We start from the raw sequence: 25,245 nt of genomic DNA on the forward strand, positions 1-25,245 counted from the left end.
GGTAGATTTTCGGATTTAAAGTAAAACTCAAAATGACTGGTGACAGCTTGCAGCTGCAGAATTGACAGGTGACAGTTGTGCAGCTTTAAAAATGACAGATGACACGATTTCTAGGAGGCTGTTCTAATTAGGTTAAAATAGTTTGGATTAGATTATTTTAACTAAGAGATTGGGTTCTGCACAGTTCTGGCGGATACTCACTCCTAATTTGAAATAGGCCTCGTCACGGATCTTGTCAACTGAACTGGACTTCGGGCGATTCTGCTCACAGCGTCTGGGTCAGCTCTGCTCTGATGGTCTAGCCTCTCTGGATACAGCGGCCTCTGGTTCTGGATACTGCTCTGCTTTCCGGTCCGGATCAAGTGGATTCTGGATGTAACACTGCTTTCTGGGTACTGGCAAAAGTTCTTGGAAAAGAATTCAGACAGCTCGCCCGGCTGTGCACTTGCTCTGCACTTACCTCGCACTTGCCACCAGCTGGCCCTTTTATTTATTACTTATTATTTATTTATTTTTTACGCTACTTACCTTGTACCGCACTTCCCCCCCACCTCCTCCCCCTGCACTTTCTCCTTTTCCCCTTACCTCTGCACTTGCGCGATCTGAATGACACCTGGCCTAGTAGGATCGTTTGTCTGTCTTCCCCTTGTTTCCCTCCCTCCCTGCCTCGTCGCGCCTTGAAACACTTGTGTATAGGCGCGTTACAAATATCATATCATATCATATCATATCATAGTTTGCAAAAGATTTTGAGGATGCTGAGGCCTGCTGACAAATACTTTTGCTTGCAGTGGGCCTTCTTGGTTCAAAGTTCTGTAGTCTCTGTTTAGCTTGGAAGTCTAAGTGTTGGATCTCTGGATGTGAAGTCGTCGGTCAGCACGCTCCGCAGCAAATGGAATTGAATGTCTCTACCTGTCCCAGCAGTCTCTTTTTATGTGTTTTGGAAGTGGGTGTGTGCGTGGCATAACTGAGCCTGCCCCTCTCTACTTGTCATTGGCCCAATTCTCCCCTCTCCCATGATTGGGGGAAGGAAATGGATTGTCATCATGATGAGGTCTGTTTATGGGTCAGAGGATCCTCCCCAGGTCAATTTGCCCACAAATATATATCTGATTCAAATACATATTTCCCAGATACACAATTTGTTGAAATTACATGTACACATTATATATTCCTTATGGTCCATGCTTGTCCACCTTTGATCTTCCTGGGGGCTTGCATTCAAAAATGACAACATTTTGCGCTTTTTGACGGGTTACCAATATCGGACATTTACCAAAAATTACACACATGTGCGCAAGGAGTATGGACATTAATTGATGAAGTGTCAGATTTTTAACATGCAGACATTTGGAGTAAGACCCTATTTTCCGCTAGCAACCGCCCAGAATACACCACAGGGTCCTAACACCTCTTAAAACGTGCACAGAAAAATCACAAGAATAATGATATTACTTATATAATTCTGACAAGTCCGTACTATGAATTATCCATCTTTTTTTAAAATTATGCTCTGGTCCAGATGGGTGTGGTTTAGGTTCCAAAGCACATGGGGGAAGCTTCTGTCTGTCCCTGCCTCCAGCTCGGGTGGATTCCAGAGGCACTTCTTCTCCCAAGAGGAAGCCACTTTACGGCCTCCCCAATATAACATTTGCCTGAGTCCAGGACAAGGCTTTGTTCAACCTCATGCAGGTGCCCCTCCCCTAATCTAATCAGAGAGGTGTCATCTCCTTTTGGTGGGGAAGCAGGAGGCAGATAGGCCTGGGAAGAGTGGCTGAGTAGGTTTCTCCTGTCGGGGATAGTTGTCAGGCAGAATTCAGCTAAATGTCACTTTACTTCCCAGTTTTCTACATTCAAATCCAACTTACATCCAGCTATTTTTTATATATACATTAAATAATTACTTCCTTCAAGTCATTTCAGAATATAGTTTTACATTGTATCCACCTCTTAGCAAGTCTTTCCTTGGCCTGGTTTCGGTTCGTCTGTTCAGTTTTACACAAAAGTCTGGTGGTTTTAAAACACCGGCTTTCTGATAGTGGTGAGTACTGGTATTGCATCCATTTTTGGGATCTGTCTTGAATTACTGCATTTCAATAGAGTGGTCTTTTGCTTGATAGAATGGGACCCTTGCTTAACATTGTTTTGATGGCATCCTTACAGTAGACTGGTGATGTGGAACCCCCCACAAGAAGGTTGTATCTTTGGAGTGGTCTTGTGCCAACTGCGCAGTTCTCCTGGATTCCGGCGTGAATGTGGGCGGCGATAGCTCATCCCCACATCCACCCAGTCTATTGATTTAGTTTGTTCTGGGATAGAATAATGGGAGGCGACAGCTCATCCCCACATCTACCCAGTCTATTGATTCAACATGGGTCAAAACCCTTGACATATAATATTGTGAGAGAGTATGATGCCATGCTACAGAGTGTAAGTCTCATCATCACTGCCTAATATCTTGATCGTGACAGGTTAGGACCTATGACGCTGCTCTACTCTCACCCTTTTGCAAAAAAACATAGGCTGTGAGGCGTCTGGCCCAACCCACCTGCCACATAAAAAACCTCTTAACCCACCCTCATGTTAATGGAGGGGTACTCTTCTCAGATCAATTTTACTTTACACAACAAACCAAATACCTCAAATTGACTTAAATGGAATCACCTTAAAAATCAACTGATTTCCTTCTTCTTGAAGACTCGTTTAAAAGGTGTGTACTGTAGAGTGTGGGCAATTGGTGTCGTGGCATATTACTTACACCTAGGTACCCCCTGTGACCCAGGGGTCTCTGAAAAGCTGCGCTCCCTCCACCCCTTCGATTGACATTGAAGGTCATGGTACAGAAGTGGGGGCACAACATTATAATTTTTTTCTCTATGGGTCTGTAGGTGATGTAAAGTGGGCCTGGTTAGTTGAAGCCTTGCTGTGTCATGCCAAAAGACTTTAATGTCATGCTTTTGGTAACTAGTAGCCAATGGAGGGTTGAGGGGACTGGTGTGATGTTCTCAACTCTCAGGAGCGTAAAAAGGGCAAGAAAAACATCAAAATGTTGGACTTGTTCAAGCCTCTGGATAAGGTAATAGTTGTACCTGTTTGTGTTTATTTGGATGACAGAGTAGAAGTTTCAACCCGCAAAATCAGAACTCAGAGGTAATCCCATTTCTGGGTGGTCTAAGAGATTTGCATTAAACCTTGGTTGTGAAATGCCAGTTGTTGGGGTGTAGGGTGGGTAGGTATGAAAACGAGACAAATGAGCATACATTATGCTCATCAATTCTCTGTGCATTTAGGCACTAAGCCTTCAATTTCATGATTCCATATGTACATGTTTTCAATATTTAAATGTGTCAGGGAGTTCAGGGGAAATCACAGAAAGGGGTTGTGCAATGATACAAAATCCAGCATTGACAACACAACTTGATGTTCAATGGAAGAACATTTCTGTGATGGGGGCCGGTAAATCAAAAGAGCAGAAGTGTAACACAGCACATGGTTTCTGCAGGAGTGGGAGGTAGTTGAGTGTAAGAGAGAGGGAGTCCACGCAGGAGAGTAGGGGGACATGGATTCAGCCAGGTAGTTGGGTGTGAGGCCATGGGTGCTTTTGGAACCAATTATCAGAAATCAGAAACCTGAAAAGTGAGTGAATTTGCATGAAGTCAGCTGATGCAATGAAGGCATACCAGTGTGGGTGGTGATATGGTTAGTTTATCTAGGATGCATGTGGCAAGGTTAAATATTTTATTTGGACGGGGGATCAAAATAGTAGAGAAGTAGACAGCGAGTAGACTGACTTAGGAGCCCAGTCTACTGAGATCAAGGATGGAGATGAGAGTGTTGGCATAGAGGTGTGTGAGTACAGGCACATATTCTTTTTTTTTTTTTTTTTTTTTTTCAATGTTTAACCATTTTTATTTTCTGGCATAAACAGGTTATGTTGGGGTAGCACCGGGAACAGCTGCTGCCTGGCTGTTCTGCACAGACACTCTGGTGTGGGTCTTAGCCAAGTGGTCAGTGTACTCGTGGTATGGAGACTTGGTGAAAACTGTCTCCTTCCAAAGATCTGGGGTTAAGTAGCTGTAAGTCTTTGAGATGGCATCAAAAGTGGCCTTTGCGAAATTGCCCAGTGTGGCCGTGCAGCCCCTTGCTGAAGTGTAACAGTCGTCAATACCAGCCATTATCAATAGTTTCTTGGGAACAGGTGCTGACACAATGCCAGTACCACGGGGTGCAGGAATCAGACGCACAAGAACTGAACCACAGCGACCAGTCACCTTGCAAGGCACAGTGTGGGGCTTGCCAATTTTGTTACCCCAGTAACCTCGCCTTACTGGCACAATGGACAACTTCGCCAGAATGATGGCGCCACGAATAGCAGTTGCAACCTCCTTGGAGCATTTTACCCCAAGCCCAACATGGCCGTTATAGTCCCCAATGGCAACAAAAGCCTTAAACCTGGTACGTTGCCCGGCCCTGGTCTGTTTCTGGACAGGCATGATCTTGAGTACCTCATCCTTTAGAGAGGAGGCCAGGAAGAAATCAATTATCTCCGACTCCTTGATTGGGAGGGAAAAGAGATAGATCTCCTCGAGAGACTTTATCTTCATGTCCTTGACAAGTCGGCCAAGCTTCGTTACAGGAACCCACTCCTTCTCATCCGCCTTCCCGCGGGCCCCACGGCCTCTTCCGCAGCCCCGTCCTCTCCCACGGCCGTGGCCCCTGCCGCCAAAGCCGCCTCGGAAGCCTCCCCTGTTTTCACCGGCGTTGTCCGCCATTTGGTGATCTTAATAATAAGAAGCCATATTCTTGATATTTAGAAAGTTGATCCTGGACATGATGACAGTGCCACCAAGGGCAGCCTCCAATGCTGCAAGCCTTTGGGAGATGACAAGGAGGAAAGGAGATTGGAAATGGGAGGGTGGGCTTGGTTTTGGAGGCGGAAAGGAAGATGGTGAAAGTCTTTCAGGGGAGAAGCACTGGAAAACGCAGGGCCTGCAATGATGGATGGCAGAGGAATAGTTTTTGATTTGCTTTCAGAGTTGTCATGGATGACAAAGGGAAAGGAGATGAGGTATGGTAGTTGTAAAGCAACATAAGTGCCAATGTGCCACGTAATTGAATTAGGCAATGCCCAATCCAACAGGCGATAGGAAAACATGCTTTGAATAACAAACATATTGGTATCAGCCAGGTGTCCCCTGGCAGCGCACTCCACAGATTAAGTACAAGAAGTCAGCCAGGATTGACTCGAGAAGCCGTATATAGTGTAAACTGGCTGTGTAAAAGAGCATGTGAGGCAGATCGAGTCTATAGCGGATTGACATAAAGTTGCTAAGAAAATTAATCAAATAAACAGGCAAGTGAATAAAGGCATTTAAAACAGAAACTACAAGTGATATATATCAGGAAAAGCCTGAAGACATGATGAAAGCTGTGTCTACAACAGGCTAGTATGGAAAAAAGCATATTTAGATAAACAAATATAGAGCAATGACAGAAGGTACGGTAGTGGAGAGCGAGGGTCCCCAGTAAGAGTTTGACAGAGGAGAATTGAGTTGTGTGGCTCGAATTTGCTGACTATTCTAGAAGAAAGAATACATTCCAACTAGATTTTGGTAGGTATTGAGAAAACATATTTTATTGAGATTTTTTTAACATTTTTTCAGATTTTTTTAATTTTCAAGTCCAGTCTGTGAGTTGATTTTTCCCAAGATTTTAATGTCTAATTATTCCAAAATCTTAATTCATAATTTGATCCCTGGTCAGTTTTTTAGTTTTAAAATTCAATCCGGAAATAATTTTTTGCCAAATTCCTTACTCGTGGTTGTCTTAGTGGGCATCCAGTGGTTTGGGCCACTGGGTTGCCTCTGTTGATATGGCTATCCAAACCCTCTGATCTTCTTCTGTTGATGCGGCTATCCAAGCCCTCTATCCAAGTCACCTACACGTGTTTCACCACTTTACATATGCGGCTCATCAGGAAGGATAGTATCGTATATCCTGGATGTTCATAATGTCATTGGACATATTTATTTGCTGTGTCCATGAGTTTTCAAGGGTGATATCAAGGGAGAAACAAGTAGGTGTTTGCAGTTTTCTGCTAATGCTTCGTATCTTGAGAAGAAGGGGTTTCTAATTCCTTAATGCAGATCACTGGGCCGGAGCTCAAGTCTGGATGTCCGCTGATCCTGGTGGATCCTGAAGATAAAATATAATTCAAGGATCCACCAGGGGGCGCAGAGATGTGCTGAAGCATCTCAGCTCGTCTCCTCCGCAGGGCACCGTTTGAGGGTCTTGAGCCCCCCCCAGCACCCACAGAGTGAGGAGTGAACCATACCCCCACCTTGCCAACGTTGGTGGGCACATCACCCCGAACTTCCGCGGTGGAGCCGCTGTGAAACCGCGACCCGTTGAAGTTTGGAGGGAGAGTGACCCCTCCCCCCTTCGGCGCCGCGGCTCCACAAGAAACTACACGGAGCCCGGGCTAGAGAGCGGCCGGTGACTAGGCCGAGCGACGCTGGCTGGCGTCTTCCCCCTTCTCCCCGGAGGGAGGTACTGGTGGCAGGGCGCACCTGGATGTAGCTGGACCCGCTCCCCCTGGGGCAGACGCAAGCCCCCTGCAACATCCAGAGAGGGCCCGGAGCGGCGCCGCTGGGTCCCCTGTGCCTGGAGAGATGCCGCGAGGCCCGTGGAGAGCAGGATCGGGCAGAATAAGAGAGCCCCCGCCGAGGTTTTACTGTGCCGTGAGAGGCACGAAAGCGGAGAGCTTGGACCTGGCCCCGAGGCGCGAGGACGGCCGGCGGGGCCCTTCCCCTGGCCCGCTCAGATCGGATGCGGCATCAACCCTATGGGGTGGCACCAGCGGGCCCATGAGGTGAGGAGACCAAGGCGGGACCCGAACGGCACCCTGAGAACCCCCAAGATCGTGGAAGGAAACGGAGCGACACAGGGGGTGGTCCACTACCCGTTCCATTGAACCGGGAGGGGTATTGAGGGAGTCTCCTTGTGCCTGCAGGACCCCCCGGGGGAAGAAAAAAAACTGCCAGTCATAGACAGCATAGACTCTTTGCGACCAATTCTTTGGGCATCTCCCGCCTGGCTGGGGTGGAGAGCCCATTTGCAGGACAAGGAAAGACGCAGAAGTGCGGGTACGAAGTGGTATACCAGTGGCGGTGCATTCTGCACCTATGAGGGGAAGCCGGCGGTGAGGCCCCCTGAACACACACTTTTTGGAGGCAGACCCCTCGAGTCAGAGATGCCCAGGGGGGCCTATGAGCTGGAAGGAGGCACTACAGAGATTTCGCCGTCCGTCCCCGGGCCCCCAAGTACGTCCTGAAATGGCGGCACAGGCACACCAGGAAGCGGCGGACACCAGCACTGTCACCAGGGGCATGGCGGTCCTCCTGGAGGAAATCAGAGGCTTCAGGGCAGATATAGCGCTGCGACTGGACACCCTGGACAAGAAGGTTGACAAAATAGACGATAGAGTTCTTGCGCTCAAGAATAACACTGCTTCCAACGATATCTTCGAGACCCAATTCGATATGCGCCTTGCGGAGCTTGAAAGGAGGGAAGAGAAATGCTCCTTGAAGTTGGATGACTTAGAGAACAGGGAACGTCGGTGTAACTTGCGCTTTCTAGGTTTCCCTGAGCACGAAGGTGAAACGCAAGCGGACATCAATAAAGCTGTTAGCGCAGTGGTCGGTCTGCTGTTCGGAGGGGCCAACACGAATGTGCCCACCATCGACAGGGCCCACAGAGCGGGCGCATCCTCCAGAGGCCCCAGGTCCATTCTTGTTCGCTTTCACTATTTTGCCGAGAAAAGCAAGATTCTCGAATTGGCTCGAAAGACAGGCCCAGTGGAGTGGGAAGGGGCCCAAATCTCAATCTATCAGGATCTGTCAGCTTTTACATTGGCAAGGCGCCGACTATGCTCTCCGCTGACAAAAATGCTCCAGTCCAAGGGAGTCCGGTACAGGTGGGGATACCCCTTCTCACTCTCTTTCGAGCTTGAAGGCTATAAGTATGCCCTGGTGACGGAGGACGACATTCAGAGAGTGTCAGGCGAACTATTGGCCAGTCCGAATATGGAGCTGGGTGACCAGGAGGGTGAGCAAGCTCCAACAGGCCCAAAAGGGACCAGGGCCCCAAGGGAAAGACACAGGGTTAGAGGCCAAAGGAAATTCAGGAGACGGACCCCAGCATCCCCGGGGCTCCCGGACACATGAAAGGGACCATAGTGATTAATGAAAAAGCCTGCAATCGACTTCGTGAGTGGATGGGGGAAACAATTGTTTATACCCAAAGACGACCTTGGGGGTGGGGGGATTCAAGTTGTTGTTAATCAAGAGTTATTGAGCCCGGAGGGGGAGACAATGGTGGCCTGGTTGGCGATAGAATGACACCAACGGCCTGCCAGGCGATCAGGGGGGAGGGGGAAGGAGGGGGGAAAGTAAGGGGGTGGGGATGTTGGGGTTATGGAATGCCAAGTTTTGGGGTCTACTACGCACCCCCAGGGCTTTCACAAGCCTCTAATGGAGCCTCTAATGGGGTGGGCAAGCACTGTGGGAGCAGGAACTGCTGCTGTTTTTCGAGGGGAGCTACGAGCTTTTATCAGTGTATTAATGGATGATTTGCTCCAATACTTGACAGTGGGATTGTTAAATGTGCGGGGGCTCAACTCGCCTACAAAGAGGTCGTTGTTGGTGCGGGAATTTGCAAGGCTCCGGCTTCACTTCTTATTTGTACAGGAAACTCACTGGGTTCGGGGTAAGGAACCAAAGCTCAGGGCTAAAACTATTGATCAGGTATTCACAGCATCTCTCAGGCAAAGAAACGAGGAGTAGCCTTGGTGGTATCCTCAGGGGCCCATTTTGTGCTTAAAGCTTTGAAATCAGATCCAGATGGACGATATCTCATGGTTAAGGGGGAGGTGCAGGGTAGGCTGTTTACACTGGTGTGTATTTATGCCCCGAATGAAGCACAAGATGCCTTCTGGGTTGGAATGAAAGAAATAATAATATCATTCTCGGAGGGTACCCTATTGGTTGGTGGAGATTTTAATATGGTTCTATGCCCCGAGAGGGATAGGCAATCTGCTAAACCCTGCCCGAACATGCGCCTTCACGAGAGACTTGCTGTGGCCTTTCGCGAAGTGAACAGGGAACTGGGCCTGAGTGACACATGCACCTGCAAGCAGGGTCGGAATCCCGACTATACTTTTTACTCAAGGCCTCACGCAGCTTTCTCCCGTATTGACTACATCTTGGTTGAGACTTCGCTTCAGAGGGAGTTCACTGATTCGGGAGTGGAGATTGTCCCCTGGACTGACCACGACATGGTGAAAATTAGACTGGGTCTCCCCCCTGCCCCAGCAGTAGGTTCCCGGTGGAGGTGTAATGACCTTCTTCTGCAGGACAAAGAGGTCCGCCAATCCCTTCTGGTGGCCATTGAGGACTATTTTTCCCTCAATGATAACGGTGAGGTTGGGGTCATGGGAGTATGGTTGGCATTTAAGGCTACTATTACAGGCACCCTCATTGGGATAGGGTCGGGGAAAAAGATGGAAAGAGCCCGGGAGGAGAAATCACTAAGGGAAAAGATAGAGGCAATTGTCATACCATGTAGTACCTGGCGTTTGTGGAGCCGATGGCGACGCGGACGCTAGTTTCGTTCCGTTCAGCCTCCGCTTAGCCACGCCCCCTTTTTCTGTGTTTCTCTCTTCTGCCCTGATTCCATTGGTTGTGACGCTCCCCGGCTCAGAGTCTTTACCAGCTCTTTCCGGGTCGGGGATGCGTCGCAACGCTTCCGGGTTTCGGACCTTCAGCGCCTTGTCTGCTGTTCCCGTTCGCCTCCCTTTTGTTCGTGCCTTCAGCACTTTCCTCTGTGTGGAACCTCGCGCCTTTTCCTGGCGCACGTCCTCCCTTCTGGTTCCCCACTGCACCGGTCTTTTCTTTTTCTCCTTTCCCGTATCTTTTCTCGTACCCGCCTTCTCCTTCTCCTTCCCGTCTTTTACCTTCCTTCCTCCCTTCTCCGTTCTACGCTTTCCTTTTTTCCCCTTCTGGTTTCCTTGTTTTCTCATATTCTTCCTTTCGGGGTTTTTCTCCCGCCAGACTCTCCTGTTTTCTGGATACCTCTGCCCTTGCCATACAGTGTACCGGATCCTTGCCTGTTCTCTGGACTGCCTCTTCTTGCCGTCTTGGATACCTGCCTATTTGCTTACCGTGTACCGGATTCCTGCCTGCCTTTTTGGACTGCCTTCGCTTACCGTTTGGGAAAATTGGTTGACATCAGACGCCTTTGTTTGTTCTTGGCTGGCCTTGGACTATTTGCCCTTCCCGGGTACCATTCCTCGGAGTACCCCCAGGTCTCCTGTTCGACACATCCTTCCAGAGATTCCCAGCGGTACCACAACCAACGAACACTGTAGAATTCAGGGTTTTTTTGTGCCTCGTAGGCTTTTTCCCCTCCTGGGCGATTCCGGGAGAGGAGCCCCCTGGTCTTCCTGATTGGAGACACGGTGGCTTCTTTTCGGAGTCGTCCCTACCTCCATAAAAAAAAAGGAACCTTCACGGAGAAGAGAAAAGAAGGGTACCTGGAAAGAAGAAGAAGGTGAGGAGTTAGGGGAGGGGGTAACTTCAGAGTCGGATTCATCTGACAAAGGGATCACTGATTCCGGTGACAGCAATACAACCAGGGGGGAAACTAAAAACACAGATGTTCCCTGGGAAATGGGAGGAATTGCAGAGGTTACGAACCAAATTAGCAGACCTCCTTGTGGGACAGACGGAGAAGAAACTCTCTTTCTTAAAACATAAATATATGGAAAAGGGGGAAAAGGCGGATATGATACTGGCTTGGAGGCTTCGTGAGTTCAGAAACAGCAGAAGGGCTAATTCCATCCACACCCCGGAGGGGGACTCGACAGTGCGGGATAGTAAAATCGCGGAACAATTTAGGCGATATTATGAAAGGCTGTACAGCTTGGAATACGTGGGTGCTGTGAACGAGGTTGACAGCTTTCTCAACTCCCTCCCAATACCGGGCCTCCACCCCGACAAAGCTGAGTTACTGGAGCTGCCCATAACCCCACAAGAAATAATAGATACCATATCCTCGCTGAAAAGTGGCTACACAGTCAAGTTTTATAAAACATATCGGTCCACACTTGCCCCATTCATGGCCAAGATGTTCAACGCCGCATTGAATCAGGGCTCCCTTCCACCCACGATGATGTCGGCTTTGATTGTAGTGCTCCCTAAGGAGGGAAAAGACCACACCCATTGCCAATCATATCGCCCCATTTCCCTTCTCAACACTGATGTTAAAATCCTGGCTAAACTCCTAGCGAATAGATTAGCGAAACTCCTTCCTTCCCTAGTACATGGCGATCAGGTGGGTTTTGTTTCGGGGCGCCAGGGATCAGACAACATTAGGAAAACCCTCGATCTCATGCATGAAGCTTCAAAACAGGAGGTGGAAGGCTACCTTCTTTCGTTAGACTCAGAAAAGGCCTTCGACCGTGTCGAGTGGCCTTACATGGGCAGAGTTCTCCGCAAGATGGGGTTGGGAGACAACTTCTGTGGGTGGATCGCAGCACTTTACAACGGCCCCTAAGCGAGAGTATTGGTCAACGGAGGCACCTCAGAGCCGTTCTCCCTTTCCTGGGGCACCCGACAGGGATGTCCCCTCTCTCCCCTTTGATATGCTTTGGCGATGGAACCCCTGGCTATAGCAGTCAGGACAGACCAAGAGATCACGGGGATAAGGTGTGGCGACTGCGACTTTAAACTATCCTTGTTCGCAGATGATATCCTGGGCTACCTAACCAACCTCCGGGTCTCCCTACCACGATTATTTGATCTCATACACTACTTCGGCTCCTTCTCAGGGCTGAAGGTAAATACGTCCAAGTCTAGCATAATGCCCATGGGTCCAGGGGAACATGAGATTGAGAGCAGCACCGAAATACTGGGGGTAAGAATAGAGCGGGAATCCACCAGATAGCTGGGCACCACCATCCCCAGAGACCTCTCCCAACTATACCAATGCAATTTCCCGGGGATCTTGGCTCAGGTTAGTAGCGACCTTAAACAATGGGCTCCCCTTACACTCTCTTGGCTGGGGCGCATGGTTACGGTGAAGATGAATATCTTGCCCCGTCTCCTTTATCTCTTCGCGGCGCTCCCTGTGGTGATACCTGAGGCCTTTTTTGAGGTACTCCAATCCCGGGTCCTCCAATTTATCTAGAATGGCAAAAGGACGAGAGTCAAGACTTCTACTTTGACCCTTCCAAAGTCAGATGGTGGATTCGGTCTCACGGACTTCAGGCTTTACTATAAAGCAGCCCAGCTCCGAGTGATGTTGGAACATATGAGGGATGACATGGGAACATATTGGACATATATTGAGGACATTCATGCCCACCCGAGAAAAGTTAGAGACCCTTTGTGGGCCCCCCCTAGGGTTCTCCCCCACATCTCAGAACTCATCCCACCTTGGCGGCCCTCTGGGCGGTTTGGAAGCCTAACGCTGCTAACAAACAACTATCCTCTTGGCCATCCCCCCTGACTTCGCTCTGGGGCCCCCCTATTGATCTGGGCTCCAAGGGATTCCGAGACACCCAATCTTGGTCAGACATGGGCCTGGAGAGAATCTCTCAATTGAATCGTGAGGAGGGTTTTATAGAATATGACAAACTAACCGAAGCATTGGCGGACAACCCTCCCTCAGTCTTCGAATACCTACGCTTTAAGGGGATCTTGACCCACCCTCGCTGGGCCGATCGTCTCAAACGCCCCCTCACCCCTTTTGAGACTATCCTGGCCAAAAGCACAACTCGAAGGGGCTCCTTATCTATGTTCTATAGTGTCTTGATAACAGCGGACCTGGAGGGTAGACAACCTTTCAAAAAGATCTGGGAAACTAGGCTGGGCATGCCTCTGGATGATCATATGTGGAGGGCAATTTTAAAATGCATTTTCACGGGTTCTCTGTATACGGCTGCTATGGAACATAACTTCAAAATTTTCCATTCATGGCACCGCCCCCCGGCCACCCTGTCCAAAATGTTTAGGGACGTGTCCCCCTTTTGCCCCAGAGGGTGTCACCAATGGGGCACATGGTTACATCTGTGGTGGGAATGCCCAGTCATTCAGGTTTATTGGTCGGAACTACTTAGCTGGATTAAGGAAATTGAGGGGTTCTGCCCGACCTTACTGCCATTGGAAATCCTCCTGGGCACCCCCGCACCGGAGACATAACTGAATTCGTTCCCTAAGGTCATTGGGGCCATGTTGAGAGCGGGGAGGCTAGCGCTCGCCCAAAAGTGAAAAAGTGCATTGGCCCCGTCCAAAGAGGAATGGCTCTGCAAACTCAGTTCGATTTTCATATATGAAAAGCTTACCGCAATAACGAACGACACCATGACGGACTTTGTGCAAGAATGGACTGCAGTTCTTCTACATGAGGATTGTATTTCTATGCGCCTGTAGACTGTATCTTAGGTTGCCTCCACAAGATGCCTATCTCCATTCTTCCTTGAGACTGTGATTGTTTCCCTCTGGTTAATTCACAAGCTGAACCCACTGTGTCAAGTGATTTGTCTAATTGGTACTTGGCAATCAATCGTTCTCCCCAGAGCTATTATTGTTCGTGAACTCTCAAAACCTGGTATGTTGACATTGGGTTAGGGTGGGAGGGAGGAGGGTGGTGGGAAGGAAGTTATTATTGGAAAAACTGACAACTTGTTTCTCTTTTTGTGTCGTACTGGTGGAACGGACCGTTTCGTTCAGCCCTATATGTATGTTGTCAATAAAACAAATTGTTAAAAAAATATATATATATAATTCAATCTTTGTAGGGGTTGAGATGCAAGTGATGTTTAGCCATCAAACATGCAGATAAGTGTTGATGTAAAATAATAATGAATAATAATTTGGCATTTATATAGCACTGCGAACCCTCAGGCATCTGAGTGCTGCTTATTATTACCCACAGTGTGTGGTGCTCATTTATCGACATCAGAAGAAAAAAAGGCTGAGATGGGCCCTGCCAGCATTTGCACGGATGTCAAAGCGAGCGCTCTACTCGCTGTGCTATCAGACCGGCAAAATCATGACCTAATGGGGGGAAATGGGGAATGAATATAGTAGAAGTAGTAGTAATAACCTTTATTTTGGCGCATGGCCATAAAAGTAACAATAAAAACAGTTACAAAAACACATTGCATAATTAAAACAGACAAGTTGGACACATGGTTTATCCAACTAAAATTGGCAAAAAAACACCAAAAATGTTCAATAGATCAAAACGATCAAACAGGGCAAATAGGCCCAAGTCAATAAATACATTAAAACAATTTAATTAAAAGACAATCAGCAGCAAGGCTATTACACAATTTATTTATTTCTAAAGCGTCAAGCCTTTTTCAGAAATTGCGATTGGGCCAAGAGCTCTGCTTTGTTTTGGTTGCATGAAAAGAACTTTAGTGCCCCAGCAGTATTCTTCAAACCATACTTCTTATATACAGGGACCAACCATGTGTATCACAAACTCCTATACAGAGGACAAAGAAACAAAAAGTGGCTAAGATCTTCACCCCCATTCCCACAATATGTACACATCTCCTCTGCATGAGACCTCTGTAAGAGGGAGGATCCCTAATCTAACTTTCAAAAACAAGGTTTGTGCCTCCTTCACTTCAATAAATGTCAATGGGCCTCATTACACGGAACGCGGTAAAATACTCCCCTTACCGGCATGGCCCTATTAACGTGTCTGCCTTGGCAAGAGGCCGCTAATTGCATGCCATTACGAGTACGCGGACACGAGCACAACGCCATGCCGGTAATTACCCTACCGCCATGCCGCTAAAGACCCCTAAAAGACCCCTAAAAGACCCTTAGCGGCACCGACTAAAGCGCTGATAGCACTTCCGACCTCCAGCAACACGCAAATAGCGGTCACCGTAAAATTGCGGAAACGGAAATAGCGGCATCGCACAAGAACATGAAAGAGCACGGCGGCCATCTTTAAAAACACAATCCATTGCCATCCTCTGCCCCCAGGACCTATTCCCACACCAGTGCCATACCAAAGCATCAAGGATCCACTCACAATACCCAAGGCAATCAAGAAAACCGCAGATCGCCAGCGCAAGGAGAAATTCACAAATGAGGAGCTGATCATGCTGACGGAGACCCTTGCTGCAAACGCGGATGTTATCTTCGCGATTGACATGCGGCGTGAGACCCTGATTAAAAAAAGGTCATCTGGGCAGAGGTGGCCCAGAAAGTCAGTGCGGTGGGCAGCACCACCCGCACCGTTAAAGACTACAGGAAGCGGTGGGGCGATCTCCGCCTCTGGGTCTGCAGCATACTGTCTGCAAATCGTAAGCTGTCCATGGCCACAGGAGGTGGCGCTGATTCCCCCATCAAACTCAGGGAGTGGGAGGAGACCTGCGCCAGCACGATTGGCGTAGAATCCATAGAGGGATTCGGGGACATGGAGCGTGGTGCACCCACAACATCAGATGGAGGTGAGTGTACACATGAAACAATGCACTGTGAAAGGTGAGGCACCCCCCAAATGTGAGCCCAGAATCACCTCATGCATGCGGCCACAAACATACATGCACACAACCCAGCCCATGTGAGTGTCACACCCCAACACACATACATGCACGCATCACCACAGACATGTGCCACACAGACCCATTCATGGATAACTCACCCAACAGCCCCATGACCTGAATGCCCACTAATGAAGTCCCAATGCACAGAACAGCATGATGGACAAAATATGCATGAAGCATGTTGAACCATCACCAATGCCATCCCCCTCTTTGTCCCCCACAGGCTCACAGACCGACAGCGAAGAGCAGAACACTGCAACACAGGCTCCCCCTGCCAAAAAACAAGCCAGGGCACAGGAGACAGGGAACACCGCCACCACATCAAGGGGCACAGGGAGGAGTGAGCACCTGCAGAGGGGCAAAAACAGCAAGAGAGCCACTGCACCAAGACCTGAAGTTACGGCTGCAACAATTGCTGCACCCACTGCTGTGATCCCCCCAACACAGGAAACACCCACGGAGGGCCCACTCTCTGCTGCCACCAGTTCGACTGGTGAGGCAGCAGCCACTGCACCACTGTCTGACGTGGAGGAGACCAGTGACTTGCCCATGCAAATGCAGACCCCCCAGCCCCCCAGGATCCAGAGAAGCAAGCCCACGGCCAACACCATGATCCAGTAGCCATGGCCAGTCTGGGAACGAGACCATGGCAGGGTACTGGAGCCCACATGTGCCCTCACCTGATGGCCGAGACATATACCAAGGTGCAGCAGCCACCCCACGAGCTGGACACAGTGGCCATGACCTGGCCACTATCAGGCAGCGCCAGGAGGATATTACAGCGGTGGTTGGCCAGCATGTAGATGAGGCAGCCCGTTTGAGAGATGAGTTCAGGGAGAATGCTAGGCAGTTGAGGGAGGGCATGGACCTGCACCAACAGGCTCTGTGAGGAGATGGCACAACTGAGGCAGGTCCTCACCCGCATAGCGGATGCGATGGACTGACAGTACCCACCACCACCACAGGAACAACCAGGCACCTCCTCCTCTGCAAGTTCAAGGCAGACAAGCCCCCGCCGCCGCTCCTTGCACACCATGAGGCGCACACCCTCCCAACCTCCTAATGGTGGTGGTGGGCATGGGAAGTAGGGCCAGCAGGATCTAGCTGGCACATGTGCAGCAGGACACCAACGTTGTGCAAGCCACACATGGGGGTGTTGTGGAGGGAGGGGGGAAAGGGTGTTTTGGGAGTGTTGTGGGGGGAGGGGAAAAGGGTGTTTTGGGAGTGTTGTGGGGGGATGGAGGAAAGGGTGTTTTGGGAGTGTTGTGGGAGGAGTGGGGAAAGGGTGGTTGCATATTTGGGGCCATGCAATTTTTCTTCTCAAAATATGTTTAATACACTGTTGACAAGTTAAGACACACGCTTGGACTTCATCATTGTGTATGTGAACTTTATTGGGGAACGGGGCCCATTGTGCCTTTTGTAAGCGATATTCAATCAACACTACAGCTAAGTCAATGCCTAGTCTGGGATGCTGATGGAAACCCTTATTTATATATTTTTATGGCAAGTTATAATCTGGATGATGAACCCTTGTATAACACCCCTCTCTGAGAATCCCCCTGACCCCACTGAGCCAAGAAGTAGGTTTGTTTTGCAACTTAAAAGGTTTATTTGAGAATGTAAACAATATATATATCACACTTTATAATAAATTAATATCTGACAGTACACTTAGACATATGATGTTGATCAACAATGGGTAATCTGGCACTAGCACCCTTCTTTACAATCAATAAGGAGTTAGTATAGGATGGATAAAGCAGCAAAAATACTTTTATGATTTCAAGGGAAAAGCAATGAGGAATAAAATGCAGTACAGAAATACTTGATATGATTTTAGCAAAAGATAAGATAATCACTTTTTCTCTGGCAATTCACCCCCCTCCCCTATGCAATGTAAGAAATGGAAGGAGATGGAAAGAGGAGCACACAGTTCTCAGGAATGCAATCAAATACAATATGAAATTCAGTTCCCCCCCAGCAAGCTTAGAGGAAACAGGTAGGAGTTTGAAACACAGGCTCAAAATGCTTTTTAAATGTGATGGCAATGGATGGGAAAATGTGCCAATGATTTTAATTCCCTCTAGAGATTCAGGGTGAGTGGGAGATGCGTGTTGGTATTAGTTCAGGCTCACTTTAGCAATACTCTATGAGTTATTACCAAGTTGCAAACGGATTTTAACAAAAGAAAGAATGGAGCTGCTGTTTTGACAAGTGGAGAAATTGAGCCAAAATCGCAAATCGCGGTAAATTTCGCAAGTGCGTGTCTCGCGATTGCGGAAAAAGTATTAGAAGTCGGTTCTAGGTTCGTTGGAAAGCCTAGATTCTAAGCTTTCAGAGGAAAGTTAAATTTCGTTCCTAGTCCAAACGGTTCCAGAGATACGGACGATTAAATAAAGGTTGTTTTTCGGATTTAAAGTAAACTCAAAATGACAGGTGACAGCTTGCAGCTTCAGAATTGATAGGTGACAGTTGTGCAGCTTTAAAAATGACAGATGATACGATTTCTAGGAGGCAGTTCTACTTAGGTTAAAATAGTTTGGATTAGATTATTTTAACTAAGAGATTGGTTCTGCACAGTACTGCTAGGTACTCACAATATAAATTTGAAATAGGCCTCGCCACAGATCTGGTCAGGTTTTGGACTGGACTCCGGTTCTGGTCTCGGCACTTCACAGTGATCTGGGTCAGCTCTCTGGTTCTGCTCACAGAGGTCTGGGTCACTCTGGATCTCTGGTCTGGTCTCTGGCAATTGTTCTTAGCAAAAGAATTCAAACAGCTCGCCGGGCTGTGGAATAGTTCGCAAATGATTTTAAGGTTGCTGAGGCCTGCTGAGAAGAGTTCTCAGTTTGTGGGTTTAGGCCCTTGCTTTAAGTTCTGAAGTAAAGTTCTGGTCTTTGGAGATTGATGGATTTGAAGTCTGGATCTCTGGATGTGAAGTCGTCGGTCAGCATGCTCCGCAGCAAATGGAATTGAATGTCTCTACCTGTCCCAGCAGTCTCTTTTTATGTGTTTTGAAAATGGGTGTGTGCCTGGGCCTAGCTAAGCCTGCCCCTTTCTACTTGTCATTGGCCCAATTCTCCCCTCTCCCATGATTGGGGGAAGGAAATGGATTGTCAGCATGATGAAGTCTGTTTATGGGTCAGAGGATCCTCCCCTGGTCAGTTTGCCCACAAATCTATATTTGATTCAAATACATCTTTCCCAGATATACAATTTGTTGAAATTACATGTGCACATTATATATTCCTTATGGTGCATGCTTGTCCACCTCTGATCTTCCTGGGGGCTTGCATTAAAAAATGACAACATTTTGCGCTTTTAAACTGGTTTTGCAATATAGGACATTTACCCAAAATTACACACATGTGCGCAAGGAGTATGGACATTAATTGATGAAGTGTCAGATTTTTAACATGCAGACATTTGGAGTGAGACCCTATTTTCCGCTAGCAACCTCCCAGAATACACCACAGGGTCCTAACGCCTCTCAAAATGTTCACAGAAAAATCACAAAAATAATGATATTACTTATATAATTCTGACAAGTCCGCACTATGAGTTATCTATCTTTTTAAAATTATGCCCTGGTCAAAAAGGGGTGTGGCTTCCCACATCACAGTGTGGAATAACTGGTTTATCCACTTCCCCCAAGCTCAGCTGCTAGCAGAGGCACTGCCCCTCCCAGTTTCCCCTAAGAGGAAGCCACTTTTACGACGCCCCCAAAATAACATTTGCCTGAGTCCAAGACAGGCCTTTGTTCAACTCCCTGTAGTCCCCAGCTGCTCCACCCCTAATCTAATCAGAGAGGTGACAACTCCTTTTGGCAAGGGGAGTGGCTGAGCAGGTTTCAACTCCTGTCGGGGGTAGTTGTCAGGCAGAATCCAGTTTCATTAAGCCAGGTTTCAGCTAAATGTCACTTTTTGTTCCCAGTTTTCTACATTCAAATCAAACTGACAATTTTTACATATACATTAAATAATTACTTCCTTCAAGTCATTTCAGAATATAGTTTTACATTGTATCCACCTCTTAGCAAGTCTTTCCTTTGTCTGGTTTTGTTTCATTTGTTCAGTTTTACACAAAAGTCTGGTGGTTTTAAAACGCCGGCTTTCTGATAGTAGTGAGTACTGGTAATGCAACCATTTTTGGGATTAAGAAAATGAATTCCCCACAGTTCTGAGTTGCTTTTTTGGCAATCAGCATTGCCATTCCCAATGGTTTCAGGCTACTGTGTGTGTAGCCCACTGGTGGTTTTAGGCAGTGCCCTCCTGTGCTCACAACATAGGCAAAAATGGGTGGCAGCCTATTCTTCATGTTTTCCCTGTGCACTCTCTGGGGAGTTCTGGCCATCATGATGTTTTCCATGCCAGTACTGCACAGTTTTATTGTAGGGCTTGGATGCATGGGTAAAAACATCCCACAGTTTCACCACAAACACCAGTGCACTAATACCCACATCCATCCAACAGAGTTGAACCATGTGATTCAGAATATTTGGTTGATCAGATGCTGACGCACATCGAGTCCCTCCTGGGCATCGCCTCTTGCATGACCTGCAGCCCCGTCCCCTCCCTCCTCATCCCCATCATCATCCTCATCAGGTGGTTGCATTTCGACGTCAGGGGGCAGTGGCACATTCCGTCTGATACACATATTGTGCAGCATGACACATGCCATGGTGATCTTGGCCACCTTCTCATGGCCGTACAGGAGAACCCACCCAACCTGCTTAGGCACCGGAACCGTGTCTTCAAAAGGCCAAATGTCTGCTCAATCACGACGCGGGTACGGGTATGTGCACGATTGTATTCCTCTTTGTGCCTGTTCTGTGGGTTCCGTACAGGGGTAAAGAGCCACCTCTTCAGGGGATAGCCAGCATCACCTGCATGGGTGGAACAATGGGGACTTGTTACTGTTCACCTCAAGTGCAACCTGTACACATCACACTAATCCAGTTTGCATTGTGATTGCAATCCACGAATCCCAGCATGCATGGAGACAATCTGTGTAACTGCAATGTGAGAAGGTGAGCTAGTCCCTGTAAGTGGACATGCACCATGCATGCCTCTGCCAGTAATTGCCATGTCCTGGGTGTGGACAGGTTTTAGGTGTTCCTGGGCCCAGGCCAAATTGGTACCACACTGCTAGTGTATTGCCATTCTGAAATCGATGTCACCATGCTGTGAAGCGTCACTTCAGTAGTGGTGTGGGGTGTGGTTCAGTACAATGGCTAGAGGTTATCCCTTCGCAAGCACTCAAGGGCACATAGCTGTAGTGATGTTGTGCAGCGCAAATTGTCTAATCGCATATTGGTGCCATGTTGCTGATTTGTGTCATATGGGGTGTGGTATGATGTGCAATGTGCATGTAGATGGATGTGTCATGTTTGGCATCTTGGATTATTTTCTATGTTGTGCTGCTTCAAATTGCATGTTGTTTTGTTTCCGGTCAATTTTGGCCTGCCTTGCTGGACATTGGCCTACATCTGTATGTCCATTTGTTGTACAGACGACAGTCCACACCCAGTTGGAGTATGCATCTCTTCCCCCCCATCACACCCAGTTGGAGTATGCATCTCCCCCCCCCAATCACAACCCACATCACACTGCCATGTGCTTGCCCTGCTACTCACCAAGTAGCCACGAACGTTGTCTGGCTTGTCGCTCCATGTAGCGTGGTATCGTTGAGTTCCGCAGGACCATTCAATCATGGGCTGATCCGGGATATCGGGCACAACAATGTGTGATTATCTTGGTTGAGTCACATACCATTTGGACATTGATGGAGTGGAATTGCTTTCTGTTTCGGTAGACTGCTTCATTGTAATGTGGGACCACCAATTCCACATGGGTGCTGTCGATTGCCCCGATGCAACTTGGGATGCCTGCCAGTGAATAGAAGCCAACTTTGGTTTGGGAGATCTCCTGGGCAGTCCGTGGCAGGGATATGTGTTGACTTGTGTGCTTGAGGAGGGCATCGAGCACCTGAGTCAGCGTGCGTGAGAATACTGGTTGTGAGATGCCATGCATCTGCCCTACTGTATGCTGGTAGGTGCATGTGGCCAGGAAGTGGAGCACAGTTACCACCTTCAGTAGAGGGGGGATGGCAGTTCGGATGTCTAGGAGGCTCACAATGTCGTCATGTATCATGTCCACGATGCTGGTGATGGTATCCGGTCCAGACGGTACAGGGTGTGTATCTGCTCAGGAGTTAGGTTGAATGGACTGGCTCGGATCCTGGGGATTGCTGGCAGCCTCTGTGATATTACTAGGTGCACTGGTGGGGCTTGCTGCGCATGTCTCGCCCTCCTCCTCCTCCTCCTGCGTCTCCTCTGTGCTGCCTGTTGATGTTGGTGCTGCAATCCAATCATGTCCTCCAGCCCATGTAATGCTGCTAGTATTGGAACCATCTTGGTGTGGGAAGTGGTGTGGGAAGGGGTGTGGTGTGCTCCTTTTGTGCTTCCACTGTCTCCATTGCCTCCACCTGTGCTGATTGTGTCCACCTGTGTCAGGTGGGAACACTGCTCATTTCTCTTAGCGGGTGGTTCGCGATGCCGGTATTTACGCCATGCCCGTATTGGCTTTTTGGGGCTGTTCCATGCCGCTATTAGCATGTCCGCATGGCTTGTGATGGTGTGCTAATAGCTGCATGCCGCTATTTACAGGATGAGGGGTTGCGCGCCCGCGGACTAGCTGCTATTACTGGCACCGTTCTTAGCGGTGCCACTAATTGCGGTTGGCCGGGTTGTAATTAGGAAGGGTTTTTAACGATATCGGTATTCCCTTATCGGTATCGTTATTCCCTTACCGCAATCCGTGTAATGAGACCCAATGACTTTTATTGACCAAAGGATTGCTTCAACTCGAGATACACTGCCTTTTTCAGATACACATACCAGGCCTATTTCCGAGAACCTTGATTTATAGTACCGTCCTTATACTTCTGCTTAATGTACTCTTTTGTAATCAGAGTTTCCTTGTGCACAGCAGCAAAAACAGAGGGGAGGCCTAGTTTTGCACTAAAATCAATCACATACACAACCTAAAGAAGCGCCCTTGCACAATCTTGGGCATGAATGTCTAAAAGAGCTGCTTTGTGTATACTATGGGGCGGCCCTCTGCACAGCCTATAGAAATATAGCAAACGGCGCAACTTGGCATCATACACAAAGCCGTCCACCCCTTACTCCAATTTTAGGGGGAGAGACGGGGTAGACCTTGGAAGAGCAAGGAGCTTCTTCATAATAACCATGTCCTTCTGCTGTACCTTCCTAAGGTCGGAACAACTGCAAATCTCAGCACTGTACAGAGCTGCAGAGTTGGCACACGCCCCCATTACCTCTAGACCTTGGGAGACTGCCTTGCCGTCATAATGCTGCATAAAGCCTTGCACAGCTGCCCCTTGTCTTGTGTAATTGAGTGGGGATATATCAATGTCTTTCTCCCATCAACCTCTTTCTTCAAAGTGAATCCCCATATATTCATAAAAGCCCACCCACTTAACATTACTACTTCCTAAACAAATAGGCAGAAGTAATTCTCTGCGTCACTTAAACAAAAGCATTGCCTTTGTTTTTGGAATATTAATAACAAGCCCCATCTTCAATGCTAGGGTTCCAAACAGGTTCAGTGTCTTTTGAATACCCACTCTTGTTTTTCTAATCAATACTGTATCATCAGCAAAAGGAAAGATTCCTGTTTCCCCCTCCACCGGGGCGGGGGGGGGGGGGGGGGTATACATATCACACCTTCCAATTTCTTCAGCAATTTGATTGATATAAAGGCTAAATGTTGTGTGGTTGATAACACAACCCTGTCTCACTCCCCTCTGAACCAAAAGGAGCTTGACAGGCCTTCACCATTTGGTATACACACCTGATCATAAGTGTCCGGGTGGCAGCTAAAAGATTTAAAGCAACATCCAATTAATACAAGTCCCCCCATAACTGTGCTCTAGGTATTCAATCAAAAGCTGTAGGTAAAGCAATAAAAACTAAATAAAGCCTTTGATTTCTCAGTCTCATATATTCATCGCAGAGCAAGGACAGCCTTAAAGACCTGATCCAATGGGCCTATGCCCGCTCTGAAACCTGCCTGCAAATCAGAGAGCACTTCATTTTGGGGAACCTAAATCTTCCATATATCTTGGAGGCCACATCAGTCAAAGAAATAGGTCTATAATTCTGGGGATCATCCTTGCCCCTATTATTGCACGTTGCTAAGTCTCTGGGATGTAGGTGAGGACACTTAATGCTAGAAAATACCCACCACAATACAAAACCCCATACCCCCACTTCTGTACTAAAGAGCCCTGCTCGTAATGTATCCAACCCCAGGGTTTTAGCCCTCTTTTGCGGGAGAATTGCCTCTTCCACCTCCTCTAAGGAAATGTCCAACAAATAATATGTCATCAGGTCCCCCTTTCCAATAGGTCCGTCATTTATCAGCAACTCTACTCCCTGACCCTGATAAAGTGTACTAAAATGATTAGGGCCAGTTTTTCTAAAAATCTTTAGGGTGGTAGATAAAGACAGCCTTTAAACGTGCGAGGAAACATCTGCCAAAATGCCCTCACATTTTTCCTTTCAGACGCTAACTTGAGCTCATCCCATTGCTTTTTGACAAAAACCTCTTTCTTATGGGCCAACAATATTTATATTAATTTCTAACATTTCTGAATTCCTGGAAATTCCTATGCTCCTTCAATTTCACTAATAACAGAAGTTTGGACTTTTTTTGGCAACACTCCCAATCAAACCACCCAAATTGTTGCGGGTTGCTCTTTGCCCCAGGGGCACTCGGTTTAGTCAAAATCAGATTTAACACACCCGCAATCTTTGCCCAAATAACACTCAGTGAAAAGCAATCTGCATCTACAAACGCTTCAAAGGATGGCACTAACAGCATATACAACCTGCTGATTTGAATTTTGTCAACCATTGCCAGTGTACCCTCACTGTGCCCTTTGCCCCTCAAAGTTGCCAGAATCACATACCTGATTGCCATTTGCCACTTGAGGGACCATTCAAGAAAAACAGTGGGGGGGTCATGATCGCTTTCAATGCGCTGGATGACCATGCTACATTCATTAGGAGTTAGTTAATCCAAGATCTACAGTTCCCAGAGATAAAGGAATATGACGTCTAAACCTACCATTGCAGGCCCAGTAGCCCTTAATCTTAATCATAACCTACCTAATACATTTGGTAGAAAAGGCCGTCCAAGGGACACAGGGCAGACTATATGAGTGAGGAACCTCCCATAGCTCATCATTCTGTTTATAACAAACATTGTACTCTTCCACTGTTTCTAATTGCATATTGAAATCGCCCATTAGTACAATGTGGCCCTTTTTAACAGCGTGCAGACTTGACATCTTCTCTAGCTCTTCAAGATGGGATAACAGGGCATTTATAGCTTCCTCCTTAGGTTTTAAATAAATATTGACAATAATAGGAGCATTCTGGGCATCAATAGCCCATTTCACAGTTAAAATGTCAGGGGAAAAAAATTGAACCAAAGTTTTAGTGCCAGATAATGCATTTAAAAAAATTGTTAGCAGACCCCCACTCGGTCTACCCCTTGCTGATTTCCTTGCAAGGTAATTTG

The 25,245-nt window shown here is 47.8% G+C and overlaps 1 protein-coding gene and 1 pseudogene across 3 annotated transcripts in view; one reads left to right on the forward strand and one right to left on the reverse strand.

The window, feature by feature from the left end:
* Positions 1-25,245, forward strand: part of GPC6 (glypican 6) — a 3,633,782-nt gene that overhangs the window by 2,976,930 nt on the left and 631,607 nt on the right. The gene's annotated exons all lie outside the window — the stretch shown is intronic.
* LOC138528332 (small ribosomal subunit protein uS5 pseudogene) lies at positions 3,867-4,798 on the reverse strand (annotated as a pseudogene). The gene has a single exon (XR_011284123.1). The product of XR_011284123.1 is annotated as a small ribosomal subunit protein uS5 pseudogene (transcript).

Source organism: Ambystoma mexicanum, chromosome 7q (assembly GCF_040938575.1).
Source record: "Ambystoma mexicanum isolate Mex_15411 chromosome 7q, UKY_AmexF1_1, whole genome shotgun sequence".
NCBI classification, from domain to species: Eukaryota; Metazoa; Chordata; class Amphibia; order Caudata; family Ambystomatidae; genus Ambystoma; species Ambystoma mexicanum.